The sequence below is a fragment of the Neofelis nebulosa genome, chromosome 7 (genome assembly GCF_028018385.1).
Source record: "Neofelis nebulosa isolate mNeoNeb1 chromosome 7, mNeoNeb1.pri, whole genome shotgun sequence".
Taxonomy (NCBI): Eukaryota; Metazoa; Chordata; class Mammalia; order Carnivora; family Felidae; genus Neofelis; species Neofelis nebulosa.
The window spans coordinates 24,326,380-24,352,104 of record NC_080788.1 but is presented as its reverse complement, the minus strand read 5'-3'; the positions used below and the strand labels follow the sequence as shown (position 1 = coordinate 24,352,104).

The window sequence follows — 25,725 nt, the reverse complement described above, 5'->3', positions numbered from 1 at the left end:
ATACTTAGAAAAGATCATTGGTTTCTAACTAAAAAATAGGAGGACTCTTGTAATTGGAAGAAATGTGTACTACTACCATTGTTTTTTGTCTTAAATAAATAATTCATCACTATTTGTCTTTTTTTAATCCATGGCCATTTACTGTTTAAATTAGGCTTACATTAAAATATGACTTTCACCTAATTAAAAATTTAAAGAATTGATAATATCCATCCAGCGTAAGTTTTTCGTGAAAATGAGCACTGCCAATACACCACAGCTGTGTGCTGGCCTAGAAAACATTTCAAGGGCAATTTCATAATACCTACTGAAATCACAAGTATGCAGAACTGATGATCCAACAATGCCACAGCTAGAAATCTCTTACAGAATTAGGAGCCCAAGTGCATAATATATATGCATATAATGTTATGTACTAATATATATATACATAATATTTATGTATATATACATAATATATATATTATAATATATATATATATATATATATATATATATATAAAATATTTAATCTGAATTTACCAAGATGGAGAAATGGATAAACCCATTAGGATATGTACTTTACATCAAATGAAAAGTCTGTAGAGAAACTACATTTATTGGGTTAGAAATACGTCCACAGTATATTTAATAAAAAATATAGCTGCAAAAACCATAATGTCTTATTTGTAAAATAAATTGCACATAAACTGTATGAGCTTAGAAATATTAACTGTAGCATAACTGATTAATGCTTGTTACACCTAGGAAGTAGGAATGAAAGATGAAGGATGAATGACCAAATTTTGCTTTAAACTGTTTAATAATCCTATTATTGGCCCTATTTCATTGTACTATGTGTCAAACCTGTCTACTAAGACAAGTTAGGCAATGCAGATAGTAGTTCCCTGATTACAATACAGTTTATGTTTTAGAAGTAGTCAATTAAAACTTCCAATAAACACAGCCATCTGTATTAAGCCTATTTAGATTAAACAGAAAACAAATAAGTCAGGATAATGTGAATAAAAGTGAAATATCTTGGTTGCCTTGAGTTCTTTACTCCAATTTCAAAATTCCAGTGATACCAATAAAATTATAGAACCATGTGTTCTACAGGATGGCATTGCCAAGGCTAAAAATGTCAGTTAAAGAGTCTGGTTCTACCTTAAACAACCAGAGTTGTGACAGCACCCAAGTCTTAAATTTGGGTACTAAGGAAGAGGTCAACTATGGTCAGGCTCTGATCGTGTTCTAAAGTGAGATCTACTAGGTTGAATAAAAACTAAAACTACAGAATATCTATTTGCATGTAACACAAATGTTTTAAGAGGCTACTGTTTTAGACCAACCACTCTAACACCTGAGGGCTCATGATTCAAATGATGAAAGACACATTTTACAAATGGTATCCAAACTGGCACATGGGAGGTACTCAGCTTGTGAGATAGCCTGGTTATAATCTATGGTATGACCAAGGTGTCCATGGGGTTGCATTAATTACATTTACCACATGCAAATCTCATTCCCACTTGTAAAGTAAAACAGAGAAAAAAAAAATCAATGAAGTAAATAACAACAGAGAAAAGCTCAAGATATAGTCAGAGAACAAAGAAGTACTTAACATTCTTGGTCATTACTTGCCAAAAAGCAGACCACTTCTATTCCTGGGGAGATTTATGTTTATATTTATATTTATATTTATATTTATATTTATATTTATATTTATATTTATATTTATATCTATATCTATATTTGCATTTATATCTATATTTATATTTATAACTTGTGCCCTTTGAGATACAATGATGCAATAAGCTTCAAAAAGAGGGAAATAACAACATCAATTTGGCGATGCTGTGGATGGAACCACTGCAGGAAGGTATCTATGATCCTCTTGTATACTTGTTCACCACCTAGGATAGTACAGAGGGAGAGATTGCAAATGAAAGTAAACAACAGGTTATCACAAAGCCATTCATCAGGACAAATGGATATCATCTTCTAGCATTTTAGTGATATTTCATGAAGAACAATTCCTATGATCCTAATGCTAAATATCTCCAAACTACAAAAACCAGGTATATTTACTGTAGGAAAATGATGAAACTATAATTTTACTTCTTCAATCATTCTACTAGATTTTGAGTACCAATCTTATATTCCAAATTATTTTCATGTCATTTAACCTTATTTCATTCTTTGAACATTTGTCGTGTAACTACTTAGTGCTAATATATATTATCCATTCAGGGTTAAAAAATAAAAGATAAAGGTACAAAGAAATACTACAAATGTGCTCTGTAAATTTCATAGTGTTTCATAGAAACCTTTCCAAAAACAAAACCCATTATCAGAGTACCCACATATACATTATCCCTGCTTTCCCGAAAGCTTATTGTGCAGTGTCTGATGATCCTAATAGAAGATGGCCCTAACAGAAGAACACTTCTATTTCAGTTTCAATAAGTGTTGCTTACTAACAAGATATAATGACAAAACCCTAGGTTTAACTATTACATCAAAATAATCAGTTATACCAACATAAAAAGTTTGATGAAAAAAAAAGGTACTGTCCAATAACTCAAATAAGAATGTATTCCATCAATACACCCAAAAAGATCAGTTAAAATCAGGGTATTGGTGTTAATGCTCTTACCTGTGGTCAAAGTCTCTTTGGTCCTTGCTTATGAAACATGCTTGTGAAAGAAAGAAAAAAAATGCTTGAAAATATCTGGAAAAAAAATCTTCATTCACTCATCAAATAAAAGGGTGTTAAGGTACTTCTTTAGAGTAATAGTGGAATATTCCTCAACTCTTGTCTATCCATCTTATCTGATATTAGGAATACCCTAAAAATCATGCATCTGGAAATAAAAGTCAACTTCCTGCTATCATTAAGACCCATATTATTCGCAGCAAATTATACTTCCAAATATATTTTCTTTCTGATGCCTTTCTATCCTTTTACTTTTTACCCCTACCTGCCTGACTTCCTTGACTCCCTTTATCCATCCATTACTAATGTATTTATTTCAAAACGTTTAATATTTAAATGAATTTAAAATTTACTGAGTATACTGACAGAGATTATAGTCTCTGGATAACATTACATTTTATGGCAAGAGTAGGTAAGAGTAGTAAGTAAAAATCTACATAATCTATATATCAACATTGTCTCAATATATAATAGCTTTTTAAAAATATCTTATATTCCATCTAATTGGCAATCATTCCACAATTTGACAATCCTATGCTTTATCGAATTCATAAATGGTTTGGGATCTTAAAATAGGAAAAACTGATTCCACATCAAACTGGTCAAATATAAACAAATAGTATACCAGTGTTACTGATTCTTACCAGCACTGTTGAAGAATGAAGTCCACAGAAATGATAAACAAGTATAAGAATTTGGATTGATATGGAAATGTCAGGTAGTGAAGCATCTAAAATGTCTCACTTCTTAAGCTGGTAACACCTCAGTTAAAACTGTGGAAAATATGGGGAAATTGTCATATATACAATGACCACCATAAAATACATAAGGTAAAGCTGACTCTTTGATCAACCTCACAAAAGACCTCAAGTTATTAAATAATATACAAAAGTCGGTATAATAGAAACTACTCTCATAAACTCACTCCAATTGTTTTTTCATTTCTTTTTGTTTTGCTCTTTTTAAAAATTTAGGGATACCTGTGAGGCTCAGTTGGTTAAGCCTCTGACTTCAGCTCAGGTCATGATCTCACAGTTCCTGAGTTTGAGCCCTGTGTCGGGCTTTGTGCTGACACTTGGGAGCCTGGAACCTGCTTTGGATTCTGTGTCTCCCTCTCTCTCTGCCCCTCCCCTGCTTGTGCTCTGTCTCTCTCTCTCAAAAATAAATAAATATTAAAAAAATTAAAAATAAATAAAAATTTATTATTGCAACAATATGAGAAAGCAACCACTAATTTTTTTCTAATTTTTAAATAATTAGCCTATTCCCTCAATAGCCCCTCCATTTTTTCCATTCAACTTTACATGGTTATTTTATTATATTAGTCTATTCTTCCAATGATAAAATTTCTGTACCACTGCTTCTTGAATCAAACCATCTATCCATCAATGCATTTATCAAGTCACTCTGAAAACATCAACAATGCTAGCACACTCATGCAATCCATTTATCTGTGCATTGATTCCTATATTGATCCATTACTCTAATCATCCATATCTATACCTATTAATCTAAACATATATCCGTACATGACGCATGCACCCAACATTCCAGTCTGAAATCCAAATTCTAACCTCTAAGTATCTAACTATCTACACCTCCACTGAATATCAAGTCCACCAATCCATATATATCTCCAGTATTTTTCTGAAAATTTTTTGAAAACATTAATTCTTGATTCTTGCATCTAGCCATCCACTTAATATTCTAGTTTCCATCCATTCTTTCAGCCCAATGTTGAACTAATTCATATATTGCTCTGCCCTCAATTACATAAAGAAATAGTTCCTGAGGCGCCTGGGTGGCTCAGTTGGTTGAGCGGCCGACTTCGGCTCAGGTCATGATCTCACGGTCCGTGAGTTCGAGCCCCGCCGTCAGGCTCTCTGCTGACAGCTCAGAGCCTGGAGCCTGTTTCAGATTCTGTGTCTCCCTCTCTCTGACCCTCCCCCGTTCATGCTCTGTCTCTCTCTGTCTCAAAAATAAATAAACGTTAAAAAAATTAAAAAAAAAAAGAAATAGTTCCTTACACACACTTTTCCAGCCTTCTATTAAAATACCCTTCTTGGAGCACCTGCGTGGCTCAGTCTCTAGATTTTGGTTTAGGCCATGACTCCAGGGTGGTAGGATGGAGCTCTGCATTAAGGCTCAGTGCAGAGTGTGGAGCCTGCATAACATTCTCTCTCTCTCTCTGCCCTTCTCTCCCACACATGCTCTATTTCTAAAACAAACAAACAAAAATATGCCATCTTGCATCCACTAATTTTTAAATCCACCTAAGTGGACACTATGCAAAAATTTCATTCCTCATTCTCAATTCTCACATTCTTCATTCTATCTATCCACCCCTATAAACAAGTTTTAAACCGTCAATCCATCCCTCCATTCTATGTATTCATTCACCAATCCTTGAATTCTTGCACGTAACTTATCCATTTATATTAGTCACTTTCAAGTTACAGCAACTTCAAAATCTTACTGGCTTAACAAAACAAACATTAACTTCTTACTCATGAAAAGACCTTTGTGGGTCTGATCCATAAAAGTAGCTCTGCTCATTGTTACAGGTCATTCTCCCTTGTGGCATCTCTAATTCAAAACATTATTCTATGATCATCACAAGTAGGAGATTAAGGAGAATCTCATAAAAGCTACTCAAGTCTTCCCCCAAGACTTAATTTGACTAAGTTTTAGTACCTAAGGAACTAAAAAATCTGACTGTTTACAACTTAAAATGACCTTTAGGCCCCAACTCTCTCTGAATAGAAAAGCTCTGCACCTCCCTTAGAGAATGTATCTCACACCACCTATCTTAATAATTATGCAGGGTAATAGGTATGGACAATATGTCAACAGGCTGATACAGTATCAGGAAGAACAAAGGACAAGTGAGCATCTTCCAAGCACTAGTAAAATGTTCTCCCTCCTCACAATATCATAATAGATAGTATCTTCCAATGAATATGTATCTTGCATTCTATCCTTTATATTTTGCAGCTTTTATTATGGTTGCCTTATCCTTGCTCCATACTTGAACACTGGGAAGTTAGGTACAAATAACTTCTTTTTTTAAAGTTCCTATATCTCTGGACCAAGAATAGGCAAACTGACACACAGATCAGTGCAAATAACCTGATTCCAGTGCACAACTGAGAGATATTGGGACTGTTAGCCAGGTGATTCCTTATTTTTGTTCCCACTGAGAAGGGTGTAAAGTTTAATGTGCATGTCGAAAGTAAAACCAGTATGTGAAGCCAGAGAGGTGTCATTTGGTAGATGTTACTATTGTTTAATAAGTTCTTTCTACTCTCTTTGAAAACATGGAGGAAATACAGTTTATAAACCTTCTAAGTTTACCTTTTAAAACGTGTATGATTGATTTCTTTTATCTAAGAAAAAACTTGTAAAGAAATTATTTCATGAGTTACTTGCAATTTTCCATGTTATCTCTCCAAGTGACAAAAAAAGATAAAATTTTATGCTGTGATGGAAGCGACAGGAGATTATCACTGTTTGTGACATTTGGCCTACCAATAATTGCCATGAACCTATGACCCCTAACAAATTCTTGTCACTGTGAGAAATTTATCTTTGCGATTTAAAGTAACTCAGATTTAGGAATTAACCTTCCCTGAATCCACCTACCTATATATTCTTTTAGGCCCATATCCATCAAATCATTCACTCTTGTGTCCATCTATTAATCAGTTCATTTTGCATTATCACTTTATATCCACAGTATCTTATCCACACTCCCTTCCACTCTTGCATTAACCTATATATACACGATAAAGAAGATGTTATATATATATATATATATATATATATATATATATATATAATTACTCAGCCATCAAAAAGAATTAAATCTTGCTATTTACAATGATATGGATGGAGCCAGTGTGTATAAAAGTCAGAGAAAAATACCATATGATTTCACTCGTGTAATTTAAGAAGCAAAACAGATTAACATATTGGAAGGGAAAAATAAAAGATAGGGAAGCAAACCATAAGACTCTTAACTCATGAGAACAAACGGAGGGTTTATGGAGGGAGGTGGACAGGGGATAGGCTAAATGGGTGATAAACACTGGAAGTTATATTTAAATATTTAAGTGATGAATCACTAAATTCTATTCCTGAGACCAATGTTACCCTATATATTAACTAGAATTTTAATAAAAGCTTGAAGCCCAAAAATAATCCTACATATACACTAACACATTTATACATGTATTCCATCCCTGAATATTAAATTATATATATCCTTGTTTCTTTTTAATTTTTTAAGCTTATTTACTTTGATGGGGGCGGCAGAGAAAGGGAGACAGATTGATGAGGGGCTCAAACTCATGCACCATGAGATCATGAGCTGAGCAGGAACCAAGAGTCGGTCGCTTAATTGACTGAACCACCCAGGTGCCCCTATATCCTTGTTTCTTAATTGTATCCAGAAGGCATTTCTGAATTCACCCATCAATCCATGCATGAAGTTGTCCATTTAAATAGAGAGAGAGAGAGAGAGAGAGAGAGAGAGAGAGAGAGCAAGCACCAAGCAGGGGTGGAGCAGAGAGAGAAAGGGAGTGAGAGAATCCCAAGTAACCTGTATGCTCAGAATGTAGCCTGACACAGGGCTCGATCTCAGAGTTCATGAGATCAAGACCTGAGACAAAAATCAAGAGTCGGATGCTTAACCAACTGAGCCACCCAGCTGCCCCAGTATCATCTATTCTTTATTCCATCCATCTTCCTGACCTAATGACATCAGTATATCCTTCATGCATCCATTACTTGATTAACCAGTTCTCACATTTATGCAATCATCCCATGAAGTAATCTTAGTTTTGGCAATTCCACTCAGTGATCAACCAGCTAGGTAGGCGTAACTCACTACAGTGGAGAGTACTAAATAGGCCCTCAAGTATTTGATTAAATCAACTTCTTTTTCACTAATGGACATCAAAATAGCCTCACCACAGGATTAACCTCAAATGACCTATTTTAAAGCCTTTGCATAGTTGTGATGAGCACCAGATGTTATATGTGTCCAATCACTAACTTGTACACCTGAAACTAATACTGATTGTATGTTAACTGGAATTTAAATTAAAAACTAAATTAATCAATTAATAAAATTTTCACATAGAATCTCAGGTATCTCTATTAGGACTTTGCAATATTGACCAAATCCTTTAAGAGCTACCTCAAATCATTCTGAAAGATAATGAAAGGAGAAAGCTCAGGATTTGGGAAATGTTCATTACACACACACACACACACACACACACACACACAAAATACCACTTTTACCCTTATACGACTTTTAAAGGAATACCTATTATTTTCTCAGGATACTGACAAAATCACCAAAACCTTGAATTCCTACCTAAATTGAAATTTAACCAATACTTTTATTTCTAACACCATTACATAACTAATTCTCACATCCAATGTCCTATTTATCAGAATTATTTTGAAAGCCCTGTACTATTTTCAGATAGCACATATGTACCAGAAACAAAGACCATTAACAGTTGTGATAAAATCACCAGAAATACCATTTTGCTCTCATCACTTCCTATAGCCCAATACTATTTTATACTTATATCCCCAAAATTATTATATAGTAACTTACATATATTCATCAATCCATTATAAGGTTGTATGTAACTATAAGATGACTACTTAATTCCTATCCATAAAAGTTTTACATTTTATAATCCCAACATCATATGATTTTGCCAGATTCCCCTTCTTTCAGATTGCTGAAAGAGACTGCTGTCAAACGTATTGACTTACTATAAATCTGACAGTTGAGAAGATCATTATATCCTGGTTGTATTTTCCATTGTAATTATAAGAATATCCAAGAGTACTTCTTCATGATTAATAACAATTTACATTTCTTCTATAAACTGTTAAAATAACTTACTTATATTTTATTGGTAGTTTTCTTCCCTCTATTAGAATCTCTTATATTAACTAGGTATTTCAGCATTCTTATTACATATATCTCTTTAATTATCAATTGGTATTTACTTTGCCCATTGCTATTTAACATCAAATTTATCACTTTCTTTCTGAACAATTCCAGAATTTGAATAACCTGAAATAAAATTTTCCTCCCTCCTAGGATAAAGAGAAATTAAGTTTACCATGTTCTGTAATTCTGATATTTCTTTAGTTTTAATTAAAACCCCTGAATCACTTAAAGTTCCTCCTGTTCTATATCAGCAGAAATAGGACACATTTTATGTTTCTGCATTTGACTAACAATTTCCTCCAATGATTTCAGGCAACCCCACTGCAATATCTTCTAATGCTACTGTCAACATCTGGATTTTCTATACTTTTGTATTACTGTGTATTCAAGTACCTGCCAATAACAGTTTTCTAATTGCATTGCTAGCCATTTCATCTTTCATTCCTATTCTATATACAGTTTTCCTCATATTTATCACTCAAATTTATAACCAAAATGTCTAACTCAAAAAATGAATTTTTAAAAAATCAAAATTGTATTTTAAATTCCCTCATAAGTTACTTCTTAATTTATGACGCTAAAACTTAAGATAAACTCAATTATCATTGCCAATTTTAAAAATTCAACTCTGAAAAATATTAGGTACATCCTGCCTTTTGCAGTGATAGATATGAAGAACAGCTGTATTGAGAGCAAGATTCTTCTTTGACATATTTACTGCTTATAAAAATATCTGAATCACCTTAGAGGAACCAGATAGCCTATCTTTATACACATTCTCATAAATATAATGCCATTCTTAGCCTGGAAAAGAGCCTTTTATTTGAAGTACTGGACCATAGTGAATTTAATTAATAATACTTCTGGCTTATCACCTTAGTATTAAAAAATATGCCTTTAATGTTTACAAAAAAAGTGATATAACTGGAGCAAGAAGGTGGATAAGAGAGAAGGAAACAATAAGCAAAGAAATGGTATTGGTACTTTAAAAAGCTAACCAAATGCCATATTATTTCATTCATATGTGTAATTTAAGAAACAAAACAAAGGAAGAGACAAACAGGAAAACAAAATGGACCCTTAAATATAGAGAACAGATGGTTAACAGAGGGGAGGTGGGTAGGGGGATTGGTGAAATAAATGAAGGTGACTAAGAATACACTCAGTGTAATGAGCAGTAAGTAATGTATAGAATTCTGCAATCATTATATTGTACATCTTAAATTAACATAACACTGTACATTAACTAGAATAAAAAATCATATTTAAAAGGAAGCAAATTGAGAGTATAAATATACCTCCAGATTCTTTTCTGTCCACTGTTCCTGTTTCTAACTTATCCATATTTGAAATAGTCATTTCTTCATGGAAAATGAGAGAGAAACAAAGTGCTCCTGTACTTTTCCCTAATCAGAAATCTTTCCTCTATTTTCTACTCATGAAAGCAAAGAAGTGGGGTTGAACATGTAAGACAAAATGTAAACAGACTTAAAGATGGCAGGGGATAGCACTAAACATTCAATGTAGAATATTCTGTGACTTCTACTCTGAAACAAACATAAAAAAGTGCTATCATTCATTACTAAATGAAAGAAATTAAACACTCCTTTCTGGATGTCTCTTGATAAAGCTTATTGTCTTCCCAACAGACCATAGAAAAATAGAAAATAACAAAATAAGATCTTACATTGAATGAAGACGAAAGACCACATGTGAGCATACAGAAAGCAGTAAAAATAATTATTTCTGTAAAAATTAGTCAAGGGATTCATAAAACAAAAGGATGTAAAATAGGATATCAAATATATGAAACCTGGAGGGGAGAGGAGTAAATAATGAGTTTAACATTAAGCGACCATGAGGCTTAATGTAGACTGCTATAGGCAGAAGATGGCATATATAAACCAATGGTAACCACACATTAAAACATAAAAGCAATAGATATGAAAAACATAAATGTAACAAACCCAGGAACATCTTAAAACCAAAAAACCAAAGAAAAAGATGAGAATAAACCTACAGAAACTATTAAAATCTTGAGAACAAGCAGTAACCTCTTTGACATAAGTCATAGTAACTTCTTATTAGATATGTCTCCTGAGGAAAAGGAAACAAATGCAAAAATAAATTACTGAGACTAAACCAAAACAAAAAGCTTCTGCACAGTGAAGGAAACAGCAAAACTAAAAGGCATCCTACAGAATGGGAGAAGATATTTGCAAATAACATATCTGACAAAATGGTTAATATCCAAAATCTATACAGAACTCATGAAACTCAACACCCAAAAAATGAAAAGTCCAATTAAAAAATGGACAGAAGATATGAATAGACGTCCTCAAAAAATTAAAAATAGAACTTCGCTACAATTCAGCAATTGCACTACTGGGTATTTTCCCAAGAATACAAAAATACAATTGAAGGGATATATATGCCACAATGTTTATAGCAGCATTATGAACAATAGCTAAACTATGGAAAAAGCCCAAGTGTCCATCAAATAATAAATGGATAAAAGACATGTGGTGTGTATACACAATGGAATATTAGCCACAAAAAAGAATGAAATCTTGCATTTTCAACCACATGGATAGGGCTAGAATGTATTATGCTAAGCAAAATAAGTAAAAGACAAATACTGTATGATTTCACTCATGTGTGGAATATAAAAAATAAAACAAATAAGCATATGGAAAAAAGAGAGAGAGAGAGTCAAACAAACAGACTCTTAAGTATAGACAAAAACTGATGGTTATAAGAAGGGAGGTGGATGGAGGGTTGGGTTCAATGGGTGATAGGAATTAAGGAGGGCACTTGTGATGAGCACCAGGTATTGCACGGAGATGCACAATCACTAAACTGCACACCTGAATCTCATATTAGATTGTACATTAACTGGAATTTAAATAAAAACCTAAAAAAACCCACAAAACAATAAAATGACAAAGAAGTTAGTTCTATGTATCACTATTTACTTTAAACGTAAATGGACTAAAAGCTCCAATCAAGAGACAAAGGGTATCACAGTAGATGTAAAAATAAGACCCAGGGGCCGCTGGCTAAGTTGGCAGAGCATGTGACTCTTGATAGTTGAGTTTTAGACCCATGGGCATAGAAATTACTTTAAAAAATAAAACATCAGCAATCCCTATCGAAATATGACCAGCATTCCTCACAGAGCTAGAAAAAATAATCCTAAAATTTGTATGGAACCAGAAAAGACCCCAAATAGCCAAAGCAATCTTGAAAAAGAAAACCAAAGCTGGAGGCATCACAATCCCAGACTTCAAGTTGTATTCCAAAGCTCTTATCCTCAAGACAGTATGGTACTGGCATAAAAACAGACACTCAGATCAATGGAACAGAATAGAGAACCCAGAAATGGACCCACAAACGTATGGCCAACTAAACTTTGACAAAGCAGGTAAAAATATGCAGAAAATGTTTCTGGGAAAACTGGACAGCAACATGCAGAAAAATGAACCTGGACCACTCTCTTACACCTTACACAAAAATAAACTCAAAATGGATGAAAGACCTAAACGTAAAACAGGAAGCCATCAAAGCCTCCTCCCCTAGAGGAGAAAGCAAGCCAAAACCTCTTCAACCTCGGTCACAGCAACTTCTTACTCAATACATCTACAGAGGCAAGGGAAACAAACAAAAATGAACTATTGGAACCTCATCAAAATAAAAAGCTTCTGCACAGCAAAGGAAACAATCAGCAAAACTAAAAGGCAACTGACAGAATGGGAGAAGATATTTGCAAATGACCTATCAGATAAAGGGTTAGTGTTCACACTGTATAAAGAACTTATCAAACTCCACACCCAAAAAACAAATAATCCAGTGAAGAAATGGGCAAAAGACAGGAATACGCTTCTCCAAGGAAGACATCCAGATGGCCAACCGACACATGAAAAAATGCTCAACATCGCTCATCATCAAGGAAATACAAATCAAAACCACAGTGAGATACCACCTCACACCTGTCAGAATGGCTTACCATTAACAACAGATGTTGGCGAGGATGCTGAGAAAGAGGATCTCTTTTGCATTGTTGGTGGCAATGCAAGCTGGTGCAGCCACTATGGAAAACAGTATGGTGGTTCCTCAAAAAACTAAAAACAGAGCTACCCTATGACCCAGTAACTGCACTGCTAGGTATTTATCCAAGGGATACAGGTATACTGTTTCAAAGGGGCACATTCACTCCAATGTTTATAGCAGCACTATCGACAATAGCAAAAGTATGGAAAGAGAGCCCAAATGTCCATCGATGGATGAACGGATATAAGAAGATGTGGTGTGTGAGTGTGTGTGTGTGTGTGATGTGTGTGTGTGTGTATATATATACATATGTTTTCCATACACACACACACACACACACACACACACACACACACACACACAAGTACTACTGGACAACCAAAATGAATGAAATCTTGCCATTTGCAACTATGTGGGTAGACCTGGAGGGTATTATGCTAAGCGGAATTAGTCAGAGAAAGACAAATATATGACTTCATTCATATGATGATTTTAAGATATAAAACAGATGAACATAAGGGAAGGGAACCAAAAATAATATAAAATCAGGGAAGAGGACAAAACATAAAAGACTCTTAAATATAGAGAACAAACAGGGTTGTTGGAGGGATTGTGGGAGGGGAATAGGTTAAATGGGTAAGGAGCATTAAGGAATCTACTCCTGAAATCATTGTTGCACTATATGCTAACTAACTTGGATACAAATTAAGTAATTAATTATAAGTAAAATAAAAATAAAAATTCTAAAAAACTAAAAATTAAGTAAATAAAAATTAAAAATTAAAAAAGTAAGACCCATCTATATGCCATCAAGTGACACATTTCAGAAAGTCACCTGCAAATTAAAGTGAGGGGATGGAGAAAATGTATGTAAGTGGATATCAAAAGAGAGTAGCAGTACTCACTATAGTGTACAAAATGGGACTTTAAACCAAAGTATTAACCTATTATTCTCAGTGTATTCTAAAAAACAGAAAAGAAAGGAAAACTTCCAAATTCATTGTAAGAGGCCAGCATTACCCTGATACCAAAACCAAGACTCCACTAAAAAGGAGAACTATGGGCCAATATCCCTGATTAACATGGATGCAAAAATTCTCAGTAAAACACTAGCAAATGAATCTGACAATACATGAAAAAAATCATTTCATCACAATCAAGTGAGAGTAATTTCTGGGTTGCAAGGTGGCTCGACATTTACAAATCAATCAACGTGATGCACCACATTAATAAAAGAAAGGATGAGAACCACATCATCATTTCAATAGATACAGAAAAATTATTTGACAAAGTACAACATCCATTCATGTTAAAAAAAAAAAAAAACCTCAACAAAGTAGGCATGGAAGGAACATACCTCAACGTAATAAAGGCCATCTATGAAAACACCCATAGTTTACAGTAAGGAACAAGACAGGATGCTCACTCTCACCACTGTTACTTAACATAAGGGAGGTTCTATCCTCAACAATCAGACAACAAAAATAAAGGAACCCAAATTAGCAAGGAAGAAGTAAACCTTTTACTATTTGCAAATGACATGATACTCTACACAGAAGACCCAAAAGGCTCCACCAAAATACTGCTAGAACTGATAAATGAATTCAGTCAAGCTGCAGGATATGAAAGCTTTGTATGGAAATCTGTTGTCTTTCTGTATGTCAATAATGAAACAACAAAGAGAAATTAAGGAATCAATCCCATTTACAATTTTACCAAAAACAATAAGATACCTAGGAACAAACTTAACCAAAGAGGTAAAACACCTATTCTGTGAAAAGTGTAAAATGCTGATGGAAGAAACTGAAGATGACATAAAGAAATGGAAAAAACATTCCATGGTCATGGATTGGAAGAATGAATATTGATAAAATGTGTATACTACCCAAAGCAATATGTACATTTAATGCAATCCCTATCAAAATACCATTAACATTTTTCACCAAACTCGAACAAATAATCCTAAAATTTTTATGAAAATACAAAGACCCAGAATAAACCAAAGCAATTCTGAAAAAGAAAAGCAAACCTGGAGTCATCACAATTCTGGCCTTCAAGGTGTATTAAAAATCTGTAGTAATCAAAACAGTATGCTACTAGCACAAAATCAGACACACAGAAAAGTAGAACAGAATAGAAAACAAACCCACAACTATATGGTCAGTTAATCAACAAAGCAGGAAAGAATATCCAATAGAAAAAGACAAGTTTCTCAAATGGTGTTGGACAGCAACATGCAAAACAATGAACCACTTTCTTATACTACACACACAAAAAATAAACAAAAAATGAATTAAATACCTACAGGTGAAACCTCAAACCATAAAAATCCTAGAAGAGAACACAGGCAGTCACTTCTTGGGCATTGGCCGAAACAACTTTTTTTTCTAGACAAGTCTCCTGAGGCAAGGGAAACAAAAGCAAAAATAAACTATTGGGATATATTTTAAACCTTCTGCATAGTGAAGGAAACCATCAATTAAACTAAAAGACAACTTACTGAATGGGAGAAGATATCTGCAAATGACACACCCGATAAAGGGTTAGTATCCAAAGTATAAAGAAGTTATACAACTTCACATACAGACAGACACACACAAAAATAATCCAATTAAATAATTACAGAATTCATGAACATACATTTCCCCAAAAGAGACACACAGTGAGGCACCCAGGTACCTCAGTTGGTTAAGTGTCCAACTTCAGCTCTGGTCAAGATCCTACAGTTCTTGAGTTCAATCCCTGCATCAGGCTCTCTGCAGTCAGCAAAGAGCCTGCCTAAGATCCTCTGTCGTTCTCACCCTGTCCTTTTCCCGCTTGCTTCTGCTCTAAAATGAACATTAAAAAAAAAAAAAAAGGACACACAGATGGCCAACAGACACATGAAAAGATGTTCTTCACTCATCATCAGGAAAATGTAAATCAAAACTACAATGAGAGGGGCACCTGGATGGCTCAGTTGGTTAAGCATCTGGCTCTTGATTTCAGCTCCAGTCATGATCTCCCAGTTCATGGACTCTAGCCCACGGATTTGGGCTCGATGCTGTCAGAGAAATCTTCTTGGGATTCTCTTTCCCTCCTCCACTCACACACACATTCTCTCTCTCAAAGATAAACATTAAAAAAAAAACTACAGTGAAATATCAGCACACACCTGTCAGAATGACTAAAACGAACAACATAAGAAACAGCAAGTATTTGGAAGAATGTGGAGAAAAAGGGACTCTCTTGCACTGTTGGTTGGAATGCAAACTGGTATACCCAATGGAGGTTCATGAAAAAGATAAAAATAACCACCCTACAATCTAAAAATCGTATTACTGGTATTTAGCCAAAGAATACAAAAACAGTAAATCAAAGAGACACATGCGCCCCTATGTTTTTTTCACTATTATTTACAATGGGCAACATATGGAAGCAGGTCAGGTATCTTTACTGATGAACGGATAAAGATGTGGTGTGTATGCATATGTATGTATGCGTGTATATTTAGGTATATATACATATGCATACACACATCTTTACATATATACTATATACATATATATAAAATGAATTACTCAGCCATCAAAAAGAATGAAATCTTGCCATCTGCAACAATGTGGTTTGAGCTATAGAGTACTTTGGTAAGCAAAGGAAGTCAGAGAAAGACAAATACCATATTCTTTTCACTCATAAGTGGAATTTAAGAAACAAACAAGCAAAGGGAAAAGGTGAGAGGGACAACCCAAGACTCTTTTAACTGTAGAGAACTGATGGTTATCAGAAAGGAAATGGATGATGGGAATTGAGTGCATTTCTTGTGATAAACTCTGATGTTTGGAATTATTGAATCCCAATACTGTCCACCTGAAACTAATATAACAATCTATGTAATTAAAATATTTAAAATTCATAGTGTTCTTAAAATGAATTACTAAATACTGTATTACAATCAAAAAGATTCCTATAATAAGTGACTAAAGAATTAATAAAACCAAACTGATATGACATTTAAATCTAACAGGATTTGGGGGAAAATATTAAACCCTACCACAGGGATGCCATATACTACTTGTAGAATTAGAAGTGTGATAATTTTAAAAGGCAAATAATCTGATTTCTTCCAAACATAAATAGAAATTATGCAAGTTAAAAAAGAGACACAGAGATGAGGGGCACCTAGGTGGCTCAGTCAGTGATGTGTCTGGCTCTTGGTTTCAGGTCAGTTTATGATCTCACAGTTCATGAGTTCAAGCCCCACACTGGGCTCTGCACTGACTGTGGAGCCTGCTTGGGATTCTCACACTCCCCTCCCCTTCTTCCCCTTTCCCACTCATGCAGGTAAATGCACATGTGCCCTCTCTCTCTCTGAAAATACATAAATAAACTTTAAAAAGAAAAAAAGAGGTGGGGTGCCTGCATGGCTCAGTCAGTTAAGCGTCAGACTTCAGCTCAGGTCAAGATCTCATGATTCATGTGTTCGAACCCCACTTCGGGCTCAGAGCCTGGAGCTGCTTTGGATTCTGTGTCTGCCACTCTCCCTATCCCTCTCCTGCTCCTGTGCGTGTGCATTCTCTCTCTCTCTCTCTCTCTCAAAAATAAACATCTAAAATAAAAAAAAAAGAGTCATTGCAAATTCAAAGAGAACTACATAACAAACCAAGTGGAATGGAATGCATAACTATTCAAGTGCTGATTTGAACAATAACTATTTTCAAAACCTGTTTGAATGATTTTTAATCTATAAATAATTCAGAGTACTTTAGATATCCAGCTGTGATACACCATAAAGGATTTATTACATTTCATATATTTAAAAAAATATAATGTTTATTTTTGGAAGAGACAGTGTGAGCAGAGGAAGTGCAGAGAGAGAGAAATAGACAAAGGATCCAAAATAGGCTCCAGGCTAACAGCAGAGAGCCTGATGTGGGATTCTAACTCACGAACCAAGAAATCATGACCTGAGCTGAAGTCAGATGCTCAACATATTGAGCCACTCAGGCACCCCTCCATTTTACATTTTTTAGCAGGTAGCATAATGATTATCTTTTAAAAGTAATGGGGTCCACAAATCTTGAGACTCAACAAAATACATGAGAATAAATTATAAAAGAAAACTAGGCCTTAGTTATTTTTTTCTAGGATGGGACATGGTAAGTACATATCCATATTCTATTTGGGACACAGTGTATGAAATACTCTTGCAAAATTGATAGAATGGTCAAATATTCAATATGTAATGAAACAAAAAAAGAAAACAGATCAAGACATCAACAGCAAGTCATTTAGTGGTTCCTAAAAGAGATAGAATTACAGATCTGTAACAACAGTGAACCTTTCACAATCACTTATATAGTGCTCTGTACATTGGAGACAATGCCTCTTTCCAAGCACCTCTAATACATTTAGAAATATGAGCTATACTTTTGTTATGGTCTACATAAATATACAAGTATTTATGCATAATTTATAAAGGTATTTATACATTCTATAAATGTTTCTAGATAGTTATAGATAGGTAGGTATGTGACAGAGAACGTATGAAAGAGACAGACACAAAGAAAACCTCAAAGCAGAAATAACCTGGACCACATTAGCTCACCAAAATACATGTAATACACTAGAAATAGTAGGTAAAATCACTATGAATGTAACAGAAAAATATAAAGTTCTTCCAAAATGAAATGAATTGCAAAAGATTAAATATTTAAAAAAAATATTTAACACATATGAAACAAAAAAGCATGGGAAAATGTCCTATATTAAGGGATTAAAAGATTTAGTATTAAGAATAAATACTAATAACCAAAAATAAGATACAAATGGCCTAGATAAAAATGCATGGTGCCTGCTTGGATCCAGACTTTTTCTAATTATTAGATCTTTGGAAAATATGACAAGTTTACATGAAGATTTATTTTAAAAGGCAATAAGGGATTTTATTTAATAATAGATATGATATTGCGGTTATTTAAAATTATGATGTATATGCATACAAAAAATTCAAGATTGAAATATACGATTTGCAGTTTTCAATATATGGCAAAATATTTTTAATTATTCTAGTTGCTCAGCATGTGAAAACTCATTATGATTTCATTATGAATATGAAACTTTTCATAATAAAAACAGACCATACCTAAAAGAGTTAAACATGAAAATACCATATGATTCCTAGCTATTTCACTCCAAGATATATACCCAAAGAACAGGAAAACAGGGACTCAAGACATTTTCATGTCAATATTCATAGCAGTATTATTGACAATGTGGAAGTCACAAACCTTATTATTCAAAGTCAAAAAGTGGAAACATCCAAGTGTTCAAAAACAAATGTTACATATACACACTTTGGAATATTACTGAACCATAAAAATAAATGAAGTTCTGATACATAGCTTAATTCCTAAGTACCATTCCCTATAAGGAACCAAGTATCCTTAGAGAAACTGATGGTTCCACAAGATAAGAAAAAAATAAACCCAGGTACTATTAGGTGGTCAGAAAGTAAGTAAGTACTCAGGAAAGGAAATATGGACATGTTAAAAAGACACAGAAGCCACCTTAAAAGAGACCTGAATGGCCAGATGGACAACGAGATTAAAGAAAAGTAATGAATTTAATCCATGGAATAAACAAAATACCACGAGTCCACACTGAAATGAATAATTAAATATTAAATGGGGAAGGAATAACTCTTATAGTACAAAATTCCAATTAATAAAATGTAGTACTGAGAAAATGTTTAAGAATCAATTTGGCAAACGCCATAGTGTATTAATTTTTGCAGGCAACAAACATCAATAAGTTCTAAAATTAGCAGATAAGAGTGTTACAATATTTGCAGAACCTTTTCCTACTGATACTAATTATGTAACAGTATGTAATAAAAGTAATAGCAGTAGTCACAAGACATATCAATAGTACGTGATCCCTAGTGATGTACTGAGAAGGGAGTACCACTTCTATAGCAATCTCATCAAACATGCATAACCTCCAGTCCAATGATGAAAATCACACAAGCCCATACTGATTAACATTAATAGTTGGATATTTTGTCAACTCTTCAAAAGGATCAAAATTATGAAAACCGAAGAAAACTGGGCAACTGTCCCAAGCAGAAGGACATTAAAGAGACTTTAACAACTACATGCAATGTAGGATTCTATTTTCAATCATGGATTATAAAAAGATCACTTAAGAGAAGTGCAGCAATTTCCTTTTGTAGATGAAATATATTAATGTAAGAGGAGGACAGAGAGCAATTTCGCAAGCCAAAAGTTATTTCAAAATAAAAACTAAATAATTAATACTAATACTTCTTGTTTTCAGCCTATACAAGTAATACTCCAAACATTTTGGTAGAGCAGATAAACCAAATACAGACCCCTGACGAAAACAGGACAAAATACGCTGTTTATTTAGGATTATATTTTCAGAAACTGCAAATAAAATTGTAACAATTATAATAGGAAAATATATATGGAATATACACACACACATACATGCACATACATACATAAAATGTAGTTCATTGAGAGCAGATGCAAGAAAGTTTAATTTTTAGCCTAATCAAGAATTATGATTGCAAGCATGATCACCTATAACACACAACAAAACATTTTATTAAACCTGTCAACAAGTTTTGTGAAAAATGCTCAAAAAAAAGAAAGCAAGTTTCCTAAAATGACCCCTAAGTAAACAAACCTTAAACTAATAGGATTAGTATTCATGATCAAGTAACCAAGGGCCCTTTTCTGCTTCCATATATTCTATTAAGAACCACGAAATAAGAAAGAAAACCAGAATTTTGGTATTTCAATTAAATACCATTAGAAAAGTAAATTTAAAAAAGGCTTTTATATTAATAAGAAAATAAAGTAGGTTCACAATCCCCATCACATTAATAAAACTATGAAATGACTGGGAATGAATGAAAAAATATAATCTAGCATTTTCCCAACATAACAAGTTGATTAAAAATAGAAAGACATACCTTGCAGTTGGAGAGGAAGACTCAATTTTAAAGAGATCTATTCTCTCCTAATTAATCTATTAAATTTGGTGCAAATGAAATTAAAACTGCATTTTTTCCAACTTGCAAAATAATTTTAAGCATCAATTGAGAGAAAAAAATGTGACTATAGACAGGGAATATTCTGAAAAAAAGAAGAGAAATGACATAGAACTCAATGGAATAGACTAAAAATCATCAGTAATTTTAAAGTATCAATAGAAGGTAAGGCAAGAAAATAGAAATGCAGCTGATATTATTTGGGAATTTCTAAGTTACTATGGTAGAAATTAAAATAATTGGTAACTGCTTAAGTTAATTATTTGAGTAAGTAATGCTTTAAAGCCACAGTAACGATTGATGGGGAAAAATGACAAAATAATTAACAACAAAAGAAAATACAAAAAATGATAGCAATGCAGTCATGTTTTAAATAAAAACACAAAACTCAAAAGGCATGAAACACAATATTGTTATATTTCAATCTACAACTTCTGTACACCAAAAAGTAAAATATCACAGTAAATTGGTGAAAAAACATGGTATTTCATTTGCAAAGCATGGTAAATGGTTAAAATCGTTAGTCATAAAAGATCTTTTAAAAGCCAGTAACAAAGACACTAGTATTCCAAGGGAAATGAAAAAAAACAAAAAACAAAATAACACAAAACACAGAATAACAAATGACTAGTACAGTTTAAGGACATATGAAGATGACTGAAATGAACAATAACTGAAGAAAAACAATTTCTTTGTAGTAATCATACTATCAAAGATTAAAACATTGACATCCAATGTTTGTACTGTTTTAGAAAAAATAAGTCTCCTAAACAAACACTGGGAGACAATATTGATGAGGATAATTTACACAATTCTGGGGAAATCTCTACTTTTAACTCAAAACATAAATTTTGGAAATACTTAATTCCAATGAAGTGGAAGTAGTAGGACTATTTCAACAACTTAGCTGGAGAAGTTAAAAAATAGATTACATATAAGCATGTTCACTGAAGAGAAAATTTGTAGCTAATGTATGGGCCCAAATGACTACTGGCATTATCAATTTGTTTATTGATACACCCCAAAAGGATATGCACAAAACTCCTTAACAGCAGATAATGTTGGGGAGTAGAATTAGGAGGGAGGAAGAAGCATTTAAAAAGTAAAAATACTACCCTTTACAACTTTGTGTCCTTTCAAATCTGGAAAAAAAGGTAATTTATTTTTCTGCATCAATTTTAAATTTACCCTGTTAAAAGTGAAAATTATAAATATGTGCACTTAATATTTATGGGAACATTGAAATGAAGCCTTGCAATCATATCATCCTGAGCTTCTCTGTGTAATAGCATCTCCATCATTCAAGCTCCCGAGATTTAGTGCAATGTCAATAATGAAAACAGTCAACATGCCTGGTTACAATTCCCTCCAATGATAATCTTTAGGTAACTTTCAAACAAGGGCTTTCTCAGTCCAGTTTTTCTGGAGGAGTGTCTTATTCCAACACATGAAAGGAGGAGTCTCCATACATTATAAAGACCATTTTTGGATTTGAAGATGGTGTCAGAAGCAATAACATCAGTTTCCTATTTGGTCATCACCTGAGAGGACACATTAGGAAATGCGTAAAGTTAGGAAGCATACATTATGCAATTATCAGTAGGATCTAATAAAATTATATACAATGAAATGCAACAGCCATTTTATTATGAAGAAATAACAGATGCATCGGAATAACTTTTGAAATTTTCTAGTAAGAAGGCTAGAGATGGCAACTACATTTATTGTGGTGAGCACTGCTTAAGGCATAGAATTATCAAGGCACTATCACTATTCACTATTTACAGACCTGAAGCTAATGAGGTCAACTATACCTCAGTTTTTAAAAAGCCAGATGTTGGTATCTTGTTATTCCTTCTTCTTACACCTTTGTAAATGGACTGATCCCAACATTCTCATGCTGTCTGTGCCTCTTTTATGTATTTGGATGCCTGTATCTCTAGATTGCTCATTCATACATAAACTATTTAATCTATATGCCTTTCTCTACAATAAACATGACAACAGTGCAAAAAAAAATCCAATGAAAATAACAAAAGGACCTTAGTCCCTTTGGTAAGAAAAAAAAAAGGTAATTATATAAAAGACAGAGGCTACAATGGAATTGAATAAGATTTAGATCTTAACCCATTATTCCAGCTGGTTATAAAAATTCTTAAGTAGGTACTTCACCCAAGTTGAAGTTGTCTATTTAGTTTAGTTGTCTATTTAGCAATGTTTTATCCTAAGGAAAAAAAAAACATTTTATCATAAAAGCCTTTATCTTTTAAGGTTATTCTGGGATTAACAGAATAGGTCATTCTGAGGATTATTGCAGGTAGGCAATAAGGCTCTCTGAAAAAGAATGTTTAAAGAATTTGTCAGCATTTACTCTTGGCCGTGTATCACATGAATTAACTTTCTAGTGGGAAATAAAGGAAATAAGAGAACCACAGAACTCCTGGTCCATCAGGAGATGGGATTCACTATTTGGTATAATATTAATGGTTGCATTAACAACTGCTCCCTCTCACTCTTTTTATAGTTCATTAGTTTAGTACTTCTAAGGTTATACATCTCAACGTCAGCTTAGTGTACCTGGGCTCTTCTCTCTTTTGCCCTCCTCAAACTCACTTAATGCCCAAAATCATGTACTTTGTTTTCTTTCTTGAACTTCTTGTCTTTTGCCTAATTTATTACCAAAGTTACAATTCAATAAAATTTAATTCTATGCCAGGCAATGAGTAAGATATTTGTTGAAACATATCTGCAAGAAATCCAGAGTACATGAAAAGTGAAATTCTGAAAATCAATTTACTAAGATCATAAAGACAGATATATGATTTGAGAGAACTGTTGTTAATGGATCCCAAAATTATTTAAAAACATCAACTACTAAAATTATACAGCTATAGTTCTCAATTACAATATCTTCTTTCATCTGGTCCTACATGTAACTCTAGGTGAACAGTAACCTTGGCACACGCCCAACATGAGACAGACTATCGACTAGAATTTGGGCTGGTCATATAAAAATGTTAGTCAACAAAATGTGGCAGAAGTGATACTACATGACTTCTGAAGTTGGATCATAAAGACCACATGCCACTTTCAGAAGGTTCTCTCTGAACATTCATTTTGATGATGCTTCCTCTGTTAAACTGATTGTGTGAAGGTGCTCTAATTTAGCTAAACCCAGCCTTCCAAGTCTTCCCAAAACAAGTGCCAGACATATGTGTGAAGAAGTGTCCAGATGACTCCAGCCTCTAAGCGTTTGAATTAATATTAAACACCGTATCTTCCCAGCTGATCCCATATTCTGGCATTGTCAGAAATCTTCACCCACAGAATTCATGAAATGGCACAATAGATGTTTTATGCCACTGTGTGTCAGGATTCTTTATTACTCAGCAACATGGACCCCAAACAGATCTCATTACCCGCTAGCTGCCACCAAAAATTAATCTTAAACAAAGCAGAATATTAACTCCTGCCTAATCAAGTGCCCCTCCCTGAATAAAATAAACACTTACCTGTCCTTACAATCATTTTGCCAAGCAGTATTCCCGAAACCAGAGATGGGAGGTGACGAATACTCAAATGAATAATATTGCAACAGAGGTCTTATGGTACTGATTCTTGCAATTACAAACCAAGATGGCGAAAGTGTGTTTTCTTAGAATTATCTCCTGACAGGAAAAAAAGAAGAAACATTGGAAGATAAGACACACATACTTCTTATAAAATAGAAAAAGCAGCAAATAAGTGGAGGCTAATTTTGAACTTTGTTACAAATTTCTTTTAATGCTTAGGAAGAATTCCTCATTAATGAATCCCCTATAGCTGATTCAACATTCCAACATCAGATATTACTTTACCAAATACTTTAAGTTTTTATTAAAATTCCAGTTAGTGAAATATTAGTTTCAGGTGTGCAACACTTACATACATCACCTGTTTCTCATTACATGTGTACTCGTTAATCCCCAACACCTATTTCACCCATCTCCCTCAACCACCTTGCCTCTGGTAATCATAAATTTGTTCTCTATAGCTTGCTTTGCCTCTATTTTGTTTTGCTTCTTAAATCCCACATATGAGTGAAATCATATATCATTTGTTTTTCTCTGACTTATTTTGCTTAGCATTATACTCTCTAGCTCCATCGGCCTTGTTCACTGCAAGTGGGAAGATCTCATTTTTTATGGCGGAGTTCCTTATCCATTCATCAGTGAATGGATACTTGGGGTGTTTCCATAATTTGGCTATTTGTAGATAATGCTGCAATAAAGGATGGGGTGCACAGATCCCTCTGATTTAATATTTTTGTATTCTTTGGGTAAATACCTCATGATTACAATTGATAAATCATGTTTTTAACTTTTTGAGGAACTTTCATACTGTTTTCCACAGTGGCTCCACCAGTTTTTAATCCCACCAACAGTGCAAGAGGGTTCCCCTTGTTTGTTTGTTTTTTACCAGTTTCCATGAACTTCTGCCTTTATCACACTATAAAAATACTTGCAAAAATTCTTTATTTCAAAATTTCCAATTAATGAACAATAATTTTCTTTATAACATTAATTAGATCATAATGTTTGGTTAGAAATAAAAGCAATTGAAAGAAGACATAAATAATCTCCTACATTCTACATATACTCCACACCTTTACTTTGGTAAAGTTATCTTTTTTTATAGAATTAACTTACTCACTAATTCTCAGGCATGGCTGGATATTCCAAAGTCTGCACCAGTGATATTTTCCTGAGTCTAGCCAAAGCCTTGTTCTAAAACAGAACTTCTTGATCCAGAACCTTCTTACCTGTAGTTCCCAGTTAAGACTTATGAATTAAGAAAGACCATAGGAATGTCAGCTGTCCTCAGATTATCTGTAAATCTCTTCCTTTCATTGTGCTCATCTGAGAAGTAATTATACAATATAGCCAATTAGATACAAAT

At 33.6% G+C, this 25,725-nt stretch overlaps 1 long non-coding RNA gene across 2 annotated transcripts in view; it reads right to left on the bottom strand.

Annotated features, from left to right (window-relative positions):
- Positions 1-580: 580 nt before the first annotated feature.
- Positions 581-25,725, bottom strand: part of LOC131516182 (uncharacterized) — a 35,025-nt gene continuing 9,880 nt past the window's right edge. For both annotated transcript variants that reach the window (XR_009263926.1, XR_009263927.1), the window contains 5 exons: positions 25,589-25,685; positions 6,341-6,470; positions 3,343-3,471; positions 2,639-2,678; positions 581-1,895 (listed from right to left, as the gene is read on the bottom strand). This is a non-coding gene — a long non-coding RNA (uncharacterized LOC131516182). The remainder of the gene's footprint in view (positions 1,896-2,638; positions 2,679-3,342; positions 3,472-6,340; positions 6,471-25,588; positions 25,686-25,725) is intronic.